This window comes from Platalea leucorodia (genome assembly GCF_965183815.1).
Source record: "Platalea leucorodia genome assembly, chromosome: 8".
NCBI lineage: Eukaryota > Metazoa > Chordata > Aves > Pelecaniformes > Threskiornithidae > Platalea > Platalea leucorodia.
In genome coordinates, this window is record NC_138830.1 from 22,456,133 (window position 1) to 22,467,222 (window position 11,090).

Sequence of the window (11,090 nt, forward strand, 5' to 3'; positions counted from 1 at the left end):
TCAAACGAGTTTTTGGAAGAAATACCATAATTGTGACTTGTAAATAGGCTTTTTATTCAGTAACATTGCAAAATCACACTTAAAAACACTTGAACACCAAAACAGTATTTACTTTTTTTTAAGACCAAGCACAATAATTTTTGACATGTAGTCACTAAAGGGTATCAGTACTGCAGTTATTTTTACATAATCAATAGTTCCTAGGACCATTAATACGAAAAAAAAATAAGTAAATGCATGAACCAACTTAGAGATGATGGAAACTATAGTGCCAAAATGTAAGGTACTGTAAACATCTAATTCCTTTGGGATGATGCCATTGCCGTAGACCACTCTTTTCCTTCTCCAGTCTCTCTGCTGTTCCTAAAATTATCAGTATATGCGAGAGAAGTTCTGAACAGCTGCAATCCAAATATAATTTCTATTTCCTGCACATCCTTCCCTTAAAAATAAATAAAAACATTTTAAATTGAGTCTCCTTTCCCTGTCTTCCCAGAACACTTACCCCTTTAGAGATTCAACTTGGAGACAGTTTGCTGCCTTCATGCCCAGGCTCTGGCAGCATCCTGACGGCAGAGGCATTTTTCCTCCTACCAGCTTCACTAGCCTATTTATAAAGAACACCAAGTGTTCCCATCAGCCAGGACACAGAGATGACATGCCCCTGCCTGCAGGAACTTACAAGAGTCTAAATTAGCTCTGACTGTAAACAAAGAGGAAAAGCAGGATTGCACACAGAAACAATTATGGAACTTTTTTTGCAACCTGCCTGTAGTCTCCTTTATGTTCTGCTTTGTGCCAGATTTAGACATCTGTTTAGATCAGAGGACAAAGTGATGGTCAGCATCAAAATTCGTGCTCGCCAGCTCATGCATTCTCTCTCTTTTGGTTAGTACTGTTAGTCATACTTGTTAGTCACCGGTGCTCTGCCATATCACTTCCCTCCGGGAGGCTCAGAGCCGAGACAAGAACCTCTTCTGCTGAATTCTGCTCCGCATTAAGGGAAACACACAGGTAAAGCTCCAACGCTGCACCCACAGGAACCGGTGAGCTCCAGTCCTTCAGTAGGGATGTATGTTGGCAACGACTGTCTGAGTAGTGACTTCTCCAATTAGAATGCCTGCCCTTCTACAAGGCTTCTGGGTTCCAAATTACAGGTGTCATGCTGATCCTGCTTTCCATCAGCTGTAGAGAAGCATTCCTTTACTTTTAATAGGTGCCACACAGTTTTTCCCCTCATTGCTGTTTTCCAGAGGAAAACAGGATGACTTATTCTGTCCTCTACCACTGCAAGCTGTCCCCACCCTTTAATCTGGTTCCTTTTACAGAGTCTGTACCTCTACACATTTTCAAGTCCCACCTACCCAACTGATTACTTTTTTCTCACCCTTCCTAGCAGGTTTTGGATGATCTTAATTCTGTCAGTACCTGTATATTAAAAAAAAAAAAAAAAAAGAAAAACCACCACAAAAAAACCCAAAACCTACATAATCATATATACAACATATCCTTATACCAAAGGTATATATAATACACATGGTATTTCTCTTTCCTTGGTTATTCACCAAAATTGCTGTAGGTGCACAAGGTAGAAAGAAGTCTTATTCTCTTCTGGTTAGCCAAACGTTTTTATTTAAGTCTGTATTTATGTCACTCTTTGCAAGCACTAAATGTGACCCAAGGTTTAATTTTGCTATTGCTGGTTACATCCAGCATAGGATCCATAAGATTGCATCTGTAGGGCACATCCAGGGAAGGAATGGCGACAGCTGCTGTGATGCCACACAATGTATCTGGGTTATCTTGCTGGGCTTGTTTCTAAACCAGTATGCTGCCAAGCAAGCCACCAAAACATAGGAATGAAAACAGGCTAGAGCAGATTTCCGTTGTGTTTTCCTGCTCCAGAGTTTACAGAGATCAGGTGCTAAGCCCAAATATGCCCTCACTACAGCTCTTGTTACAATCAGTTAACACTGCTGTTATTTTTCAAGTTGTAACGGATGTATAATCAATCTCTACAAACATGAGAGCAAAACATGGGCCTTCATACATCCTTGTGTTTCACACCTATGCACTTTAACAGAAACAAAAATCTAAACTAAATATGCAGTACCTTTCAGTTTTTCTAATTACAAATACATAATAAAGATTTGTTATACTCCTATTAGATAAAAGAAAGAACATAAAGCCTACCAAATAACATGAAAAAGCATCACTGAAAGCTGATTAATGACCACCTCTTCTGTAGCAAACAAAAAAACTTTGGAAACAAATTGGAGTATTTTGAACAAATAGTTTTGTTTTCTGTCTGACAATAGAGAAAGTGCATGTAAATATAAAACTTTATATTTTCTAGGTCACATGCTAGTCTGCCTTTGACCACTGCTTTGAGGACAGGGTTTATACAGAAACATTTTTGCTGCGGCCTTATTCACTGCTATAGATAAAAAATTTTAGAAACGTGTCCTTGCACCTCAGTAAGATAAGAAAAGCAGCCCCATGAAAGTTCTGCTACCAACAGCATTAAAAACAAGCACGTGCTGCTGCCATGTGCATTTTTATAACATTTCAAAGAACCAAAATTTCTCTTGCTGTTCCGTTGCCAAACCTCCTTTCCCTCATCTCAGCCTATCAGGACTATTCATTTTATACTACACCGGCTACAATCCTGCTCAAATGAATAAAAAGCTGAAAAAAAAAATTTCCCAGCTCTAAGGAACCTACATATTTTAGAGTACCCAAATGAAGACTGAGAAAGATCACTTCATTCAACAGGAAGAAACCCGCAGCTCTACCACTGCTGTAAGGTCTCATAGTGCAGCAGATAGACTGAAGATGGATGTGGTTTTGAATTTGAAGCTGCACTTTGAACAGAACACGATACAGCATGGACCACTTCCTTCCAAACCACAGAGAAGCTTCACTGTTGTGTTAAGTCTGTCAATAAAACCCAGTCTATAATAAAATCTGTCAAATTACAAAGCTTTAAACAGTCTTAAATAACTTTGGATCACAAACCATTCCCCTTCTTAAAAAGTCAGACTTCATGGCATGCCCAAATCACAAGTACTGAAAAGATGACTGCAATTCCTTTGCTAGCTTAATACATCTTCTCTCATTTTCATATTCCTTTTAGGAATTGTTGAAAGTTTCCATGCTTTGGGCTTTGGTTTTCCAACTATGATGATTTTATAGGTCTCATTGGTTTACTTGTTGGAACAGCAAATGTATGACAGCATGAAATATTTCAAGGAGTAGGTGTCCTTAACTTTGGTTTCTTTTGGTCCATTTAAACCTTGAGTTCAAGAGATGCTTCCATTGAGACAAACTTCTCAATAAGTGCTTTCATCTGGCCTTGACTACCTCTTTTTGGTTGGAAATAAGGTCAGTGTCCTACAGCTGTATACATTACTCAGTAGAAATCTGAAAAAAGTTGAAGTCAGTAACAACCCATGATTCCAGCACGTCACTGTGAAGGCCCTGTGGAAACAAAGTTTTAGTATCTAGGAAAATCTGTCACAAGCCCAACTCTTCATCATCCACTTCAGGAATGTCACCATATTCCTACTCCTTTTCCTACGCAATGATAGGTCATACACGTCTCTGAACTGCAGGGAAAGTAAAAACAAAAACAAAGGAAGTTATTTTACTTCCTTAAAGGAAACCGAGCAACTCTTTTTTAACATTATTATGAAACTTGAAAGAAACCTTATGATTTTGATGGCTCCAGGCCAGAACTGAATCTTAACTGGCAGCTAAACCACTCCAGAACATACAGACAATTAAATAATTCTTAAAAAACACCACCAGAATGTGCTGTTTAAAAATTATTTTAAACTTAAAATTTTAAAATGGTATACCATATGCTCGTAATTGCATGAGTATAGATCCTAATCACACACAGACCACAGCCAGTGGGTGATCAGATAACATCACAGCTCTAAAAAGCACACAAAGGCAAAGCAGTTAATGTGTTTAAATTGTTATACGTTTTTTTTTTCAGTTAAGCTTTTACTTTTTACAGTTTTAATTGTTTGAACAATTCCCTCTCTTACTATAACACTCCCCTCTGCATGCATTTCCAATATAGACCTTTGAACATGCCTCTGAACAGGAACATTTCTATTCTATTCTTGTGCTCAAGCTATATTTTGACCCTCATCCCAAAATACTTTTTCTCCTGACTATGGCCCTGCTATGAGATCTGTTCCATCCCATCATCATATGCCAGGTCACCCAACACTTCCATATTCAACCACCTCTATACAATCACAAGGATTCAAAATTACGGGGTAAATGTACACTTCTGTTTCCTGTCTTCCAAATGGAAAACTTCTGTTTCTCTCCACAGGTTATACTGTTACCCATTGCAGCACCAACAGCTGGCAGCTCATACCGGAGAGGAGAAAAAAAAAAAAAAAAAAAAAAAAAGGAAAAAAAGACCAAACAGACTTTATTCAGCAATTTTGTCACCTTCCTGCAATCTAACCCCAGAATGGTGATTACACAGATGCATTAGCAGACAGTCAGCATTTTCTGCTGCCCTTTCTTCCCCAAAACGCTTCGTACAACTGCCAACTTGCCTGGCTGCTGGACAGCCGAATGGGGAATAACACAGGCAACATACTGGGAAAATTGCCGTGCTGCTGGCAAAAGGGCGTGCCTGGTTTTTTTCCTTGATCCTCACGGCAGCAGCACAAGCTAACCCCTAGAAACACACCATCTTACCGTTAGAGACAACCTGAACACAAAGGTGCAAGCAGGGAAGTTACTTCTTCAAAAGGAAAAATAAATATAGGTTTAGGTAAACGGCACTGGCACTAAACATGATGTCCTAGCATTTCATTTGAAAGGCTCACTGCCCACATTTTTGTTGCTTAGTTCCACAAAGTTGTTTTCACAATTTACTGGCCCAACAGAAGCTCCTCATGAAGGTACCCAAAAAGTCTTCATAGACAGAAATGCAAGCTTGTGTTCAGACTTCTACTTCAGGGGCAATCAGTAAACCAACATCATAACCATAGATGTGAGGAAGATGAACAAAGCATGAAAAACATGGCAAAGTACAAGATCCAGTGTCAGCATTGCTTTGTCCTTTTAAAATAATCATTAACAACAGAGTGCACCAGGTATTCACAGGGCCTCCCTTTTATCACCAGAGACTATCAGCATTAGGAGAACATAGTATAGTAACTTCCACTACGTAAGTAATCCTGGAATTTATCACAGCAGACGTTGAGACAAAGTTACGGTGTTTATTTTTTTATTTTCACAAGGGAGGCCATGAATCATGTGACAGCTCCCAGGGGAAAACTGACCTCATTCTTGGGCCATGAAAAAGTTTAAGGTGGCTGTAGAAACTATGGATGAAACAGCTGGAAAACAGTCAATAATTAGTATTTCCAAACCGCATTTCCGAACAATGTCTTTACCATGTGGCACAAATAAGCCTAATTATTTCAGCTTCCAAAAATCAGTTATTTTTAAGAAATATGCCAGCTATCTAGCTTTTCAATGCCCAGTTTACCTCTCTAATCAATACAGAACAGCCTGTCACTCTTCCTCTGAATCCTTTGCCTGTCATCAGAACCACTTAGTGCAGAATCACACACCATCCACCTTTGTAGCCCTCCTGGAAAACGTTCCTATTGTCATCTTGCACAATGAAAAAAATGCTCTTTTTTGCTGCTTAGGATGAACCATTACATTTATGATTCAGGCATTCTCTGAACACAGTAAAACGACATTATCTGTTTTTTTTAAAAATAATCATGAACACTGATTGCCACAGTACACCTTCCCACTCTTTATTTCTTCACTGAGCAAGAAAATGTCTCACCCAGCTGTAATCAGAGACCACCTAATACTTTTAAGGCAAACAAGAATATTAATTTTGAATTCTAACCTAAACCCAATGCCACAAAGCAAGCCACATGAGCAAAGCTCATGTGCTCCTGGGTAGACATAACTCAAGACACATGTATCCTCCACTACAATTTTTTAGACAATAAAATTTGCAAAACTTTCTGCCCTAAATGGTTTGCAAAAACAAATGCTTGCTTAAGGGGACTCCATTTGGGTTCCACCAAAGTGCAGCCAGATTTTAACAGAACATGAAGTGTGTCATGGTCTGTACGACATTTCTACTATCTTTCTGGAAAGCTGCTACATAATCCTTCAGTCATCATCATCCTGTATGTAGCTTTATGATCAACCGTTTCTATTTCTGTGTCATTTATACCGTATATTGGCCTGCATTCATTACAGAAAGCATTTTGGAAAGCATTTCAAAGAAGAAAAAAAATACGTATTTTAAAGCACAATCTTTTTATCAGCACTGCAATATTTTAGTACAATTCCAGTAAAATTACCAGGACACTAAAACCCATGCAAGTAGAAATCTTGCATGAAATCTACATTTGAAGTCTCCTCCCAGGCATTTGGCATTTATTCCCTTTTTGCCACACAATTTAAGTTTTCATTTTTATATATAATTTATCACCCAAGCTACAGTATTTTTAAATACAACCTTCTGATTGTGAATCAACGCACAGCTCGCTTACCAATTCCCTCTGCCAGCGAGTCAAGATTAAAGGCTATGTTCAAACACTTCCCAAATGCGACGCACTGCTTGAACAGTTTTGACCCAAACCACACTGTTTGTCCAACATTTGGACCATTGAGGTTCTTTTTAAGCAAATCTTTCCTCACCGTTGAGGCTGCTGTCTAGCAGCATTTGTGCGTGCTAGTCAAGTGCTTGCCAGTGCAGTTGAGCTGCCATACTGTTTTTTTCATGCATCGCATCAGTAACTATCTTGCGGACCCACCAGGAACTCCCCAAACCTTCCTGTATTACCTGTAACAAACTCAATCTTCTTCGATCCTCTCACACTTCCTTCATCAAATGATTCCTTTAACACCTAAAGCAATAGCTGCATGTTTTGTGTGCGCATCCCAATACTCCTTGAGAGAGCACCTTCATCACTTTGGTAGAGGCAGACTTGAAGACACCACCCTCTTGAACAATTAAGGTACCACCACCTCCTTTGTAGCATCCATCACAAAGCATAAATCTAATCATATCTAAATAATAAAGCATATGTTAGTAGGTGGCTTAACATTTAATTTCTGCACTCACTTGATGTATGTTTGTGAGCAACATGCATCTCACGGTGTTTTTTTGCAAATTAATTGCCAATATTTTTTTTAGTTAAAAAAGAATAAAAACCTTGGGGAGAAGAAGAGAATATGCAACTAGAATTGACCATAAATCTATATAAAAGCCACACTTAGGACCACATGAATTCATCATTCATCTTTCCAGCAATAATATACAGATACACTTAAGATACAACCCTTTTTATAACTAAAAAAAAAAAAAAATTAAAAAATAATCTGCAACTTCAGCAGAAAAAGCATCCAGAAAAATTCAACCAAAGTCTAGTTTCAAAGGTCTCCTATGAGATTATGAAAATGAACAAAGACCTACATAAGAAACCTCACAGGACGCTTAAGGTTTCTTTTGTCTAAGGAGGTTGTGAGGGAAGATACGTATGTTAAAATATACAACTCATTGTAAAACCACTGGAGAAAGCAAACTTCATGGGGGACAGTAGTTTTGCACACAGCGAAGCACCGCTTTTTGTGTGCGTTCATTCCAAGGTGCCCGCTTTTTAAACTAAAAAAAGTCCAAAAGACAAATGAAGGCTGTTAGAGACAAGCAAGTTCACAACTATGAAACTGAAACAATATAACTAAATGCCTGAAGTCTAACCAGAGGTACACCTCTCCCTAGGTACATAGGTCCAGATACATAGCTTTAGTTACACCAATACAGTTTTATAGCTCTGTTGTTGTCCGACCTTCACACGAGACCCTGCAGTTCGTCAATACTTCCTTTTTTCAGAACAGCGGACTCATTTAGTACGTATTGAATCTTACAAAAGTTAATGTTTCAGCACTACTGAGTTTACATAAAATATTTAAGAGAGTACAATTAAAAGCCATTAGAGAGAGGAGCATATGTGTTTTAACCATGTGCGCTACTTTTAGTTACCTTTTTGAGAAGATTAAAATTAAGCAGCTTTTGCTTTTCATCCCACTCACACCCTCCCACTACAAATTCTGTCTGAGCTAATCCTCCTTCTACAGACGTCAAAACAGGGCATAAGTATTACAGCTACTTACTGCCAATATGTGTTGGTTTAATATCCCATTACTATTGTAATACTGGCACAATAACTTATTATATGTGACAGCTTTTGCAGTTATTCAAGGATAAAGCCGCTTACCGTGTAGTTTTTTCATCCACATGAAACCATATCTGTAAAATTTGTAAAAGGGAAAATCTAAGGTCCGAACTAGATGCTCATCTCAAACTATAATGCCAGACAAAATAAAAGGTTTATAAGGTCATCACACACACTCTTCCCACCCTGTCATTTCCATTGTCCCAGTCTTTATGTAAAGTGATCTGCCCAGAAATTCAGGTTACGGTATTTACAAATACACTGTTTAAGCCCTTACTTCTTAGCATTTAAAAAAATAATTTCACAGATTTTTATTTTTAAAGTGCAACGTTCTGCATGCAGGCCAAGACGATCTCTGTGTCCGAACACACTTCCGATGAAAAGTCCATGCTTGTCAAAAGGTTCAGGATTATTCTTCAGGAACCTGCAGTGCAGAAATACACTAAGAAGCCTGTTCGAGGCTCCAAAAATATTTAGGTTAAAGTATATATGACGACAGGGACCGCTATCAGATACACTAAAGACAACAGGCATCAAAAAAAAAAGATAAATTCAAGTAAGTTACTCCACTCCAGCCACAGTATATCAGCCAACAATAGACGACAAAGTACCAGCGCACTGGAGAAGCACAGCAGCTCTGCAACAGTACTGTTTTATTTGCCAGCCAAGGCTGTTAGATACGAAGTCTGTCATCGCAGGGACGCTGAGGGACTGGCGAGCCCGTCTCGGGCTCCTGCCTCGCACGATGCGCGCACGCACGGACGGTCTGAAGCCGCTGGACTGCAGGGACGGCGGACACACACCGAGTTCAGCCCGGGCACCGCGCCCTGCGTGCCCGCCTGCGGGCACCATCCGAGGCGAAGTTTCCCCGCCGCGGCCTCGCGGCGGGGCTGGGCGCGGGGGCAGCTCGCCGCCGGCCGAACCCCCGCCCGCCGGGCCGGTTCAGCCCGCCCGGCCGAGACCGCCGCTGCCCGCGGCGCTTCTGCTGCCCCAGGTCTCCCCGGTGCGCGGGGCAGGCGGGACGGGAGCGGACCCTTCCCGGCCCTCGGAGCCGGGCACAGGGCAGCCGCTCCCGCCGCGCCGTAAACGCCCGGGCCGCAGCCCCTCTCTCCCCGGGCGTCGGCAGCGACCGCCCGCCGGAGCCGCCGAGTATTTAACGGGGGGAGGGAAGCACGGCAGATACGGCCGGCTCGCACCGGGGCACCAGCCCGAGCGCTCCCGGGCAGCGCACCCGGGGCGCCGTCCCACCCGCCCGGCCGGGGGGGGCACCCCCGCCCGCAGCGCCCCCTTACCTGCCCGCCGCGCTCAGCACCTCCTCCTCCTCCTCCGCCGGGGCCGGAGCCGCTGCCCGCCGCCACGCCACGGCTCCGGCTGGGCGGCCCGCCCAGCGCCCGACTCCGGCCAGCACCGCCCCGCGCCGCCCGCCGGCGCCCCCTGCCGCCCAACGCCCGCCGCGCGCGGGGGGCGCCCGCCCCGCCCGGCCCCGCCCGCCGTGACGCCCCGCGGGGCGGCGCTGGCTCCGCGGGACCCGCCCGGCCCCCGCACCCCGCCTCCCGCGGCCCGGCGGCGGGCGGGGGGGCACCGCTGCTGCCCGCGGCACCCGCGGTCCCCGGGCCGGCCGCCAAGGGGCCCGGCGGTTTCAGCCCTCCGAGGGGGACTTCTTTCATGCCCGCAGTTGCGGGCGACCAGCGAGAGGCTCCGTGACCAGCAGCGGGCAGCCGCTCCGACTGCCCCCGCATCACCGCCCCGTTTCTCAGCTGCCCGCTGCCTCCAGCGTTTGAGTTCCCTGGAGATGCGGCACAAACATCTAACGCGGCTGCTAGCGACCCCGCTCGCGAATTCTTCTCATACTTAACTTACCGGGGAGCACAGCTGGAAGTTGTCATGGCCCTTTGTAAGAAACGCCAATTTCAAGTCCTTGTCAAAGGAGAATTCCACGAATTTCAATAAAAAAGATAAAACAAACATATTCCCTTGTATAACTGATGCAAGTGAAGTCATTTTGTAACTTGCAAAGTATTTGCCAGGATTTGTTGCCAACAAAGAAGCTCCCAGCTAATCAGCCTTTCCCCTCATAGGAGCAGATTCTTCTTTATCAGCGGGAACGCTTGTTTAATCCTACAAGCTGATCTTCTTTCAAATACACCAATTTTTCATGTACCCCCAAAACAGATTCTAACATTAATTCTGCAGATTTGGGGAATGCCTTAATTCCCTTCACACACCTACTTCGACATGTCTATGCAGAACCTATGCAAATACTGGGTGATCAAAGTAGATGCACTGACACCAAGCATTTGGCACCAGCGTTTATGGCAAATGGCTGTAGGGGTTTTTTGTTGCAGTCAGGAGTCACCTCAAAGAGCATATGTGGTTCACATACTCCTGTGGTTCCACCTGCAACCCTGGATACTTCTGCCAGCTTCCAACTGCGTTGTCACGCTGCTCTCCCAGCCAAGCTACTTATCTGCGTGGCGTCTACTCTTGGGTCGTGGCAACCGGTGGTCGCTGCCCCGTAAACAGCAGCATGGAGCCAAATTTGCTTGCTTTGATACTGCCCATCCACAGAGTGAACTTGCCTAGCAAAAAGATGGGGCTTGTTTTTCTAGCTAGACTAGTACTTTTGCCTGACTGGTATGATTTCACCTGGAAATGTGCTGAGGTTCTCCATCTTCTTTCCTTTGGGGATAAGAAGTAGGAATTAATTTAGTTCTAACCAACAGACTGCACAGTGATGTGGAAAGTGGTCATCCATCTGCAGATCAGAAGACCGGGGCCTTTACCAACTGCTGCTCTTTAAAAACCATGCCCAGAGATGCTCAGCAGCATGGTGACGGGCCT

General features: G+C 43.3%; 1 protein-coding gene across 1 annotated transcript in view; it reads right to left on the reverse strand.

Moving 5' to 3' along the window:
• PXYLP1 (2-phosphoxylose phosphatase 1) overlaps nt 1-9,627 on the reverse strand; it is a gene marked incomplete at its 5' end in the record, with an annotated part of 55,817 nt that extends 46,190 nt beyond the window's left edge. Inside the window, one exon of the mRNA XM_082320505.1 lies at nt 9,542-9,627. The remainder of the gene's footprint in view (nt 1-9,541) is intronic.
• Between the last annotated feature and the right edge of the window lie 1,463 nt (nt 9,628-11,090).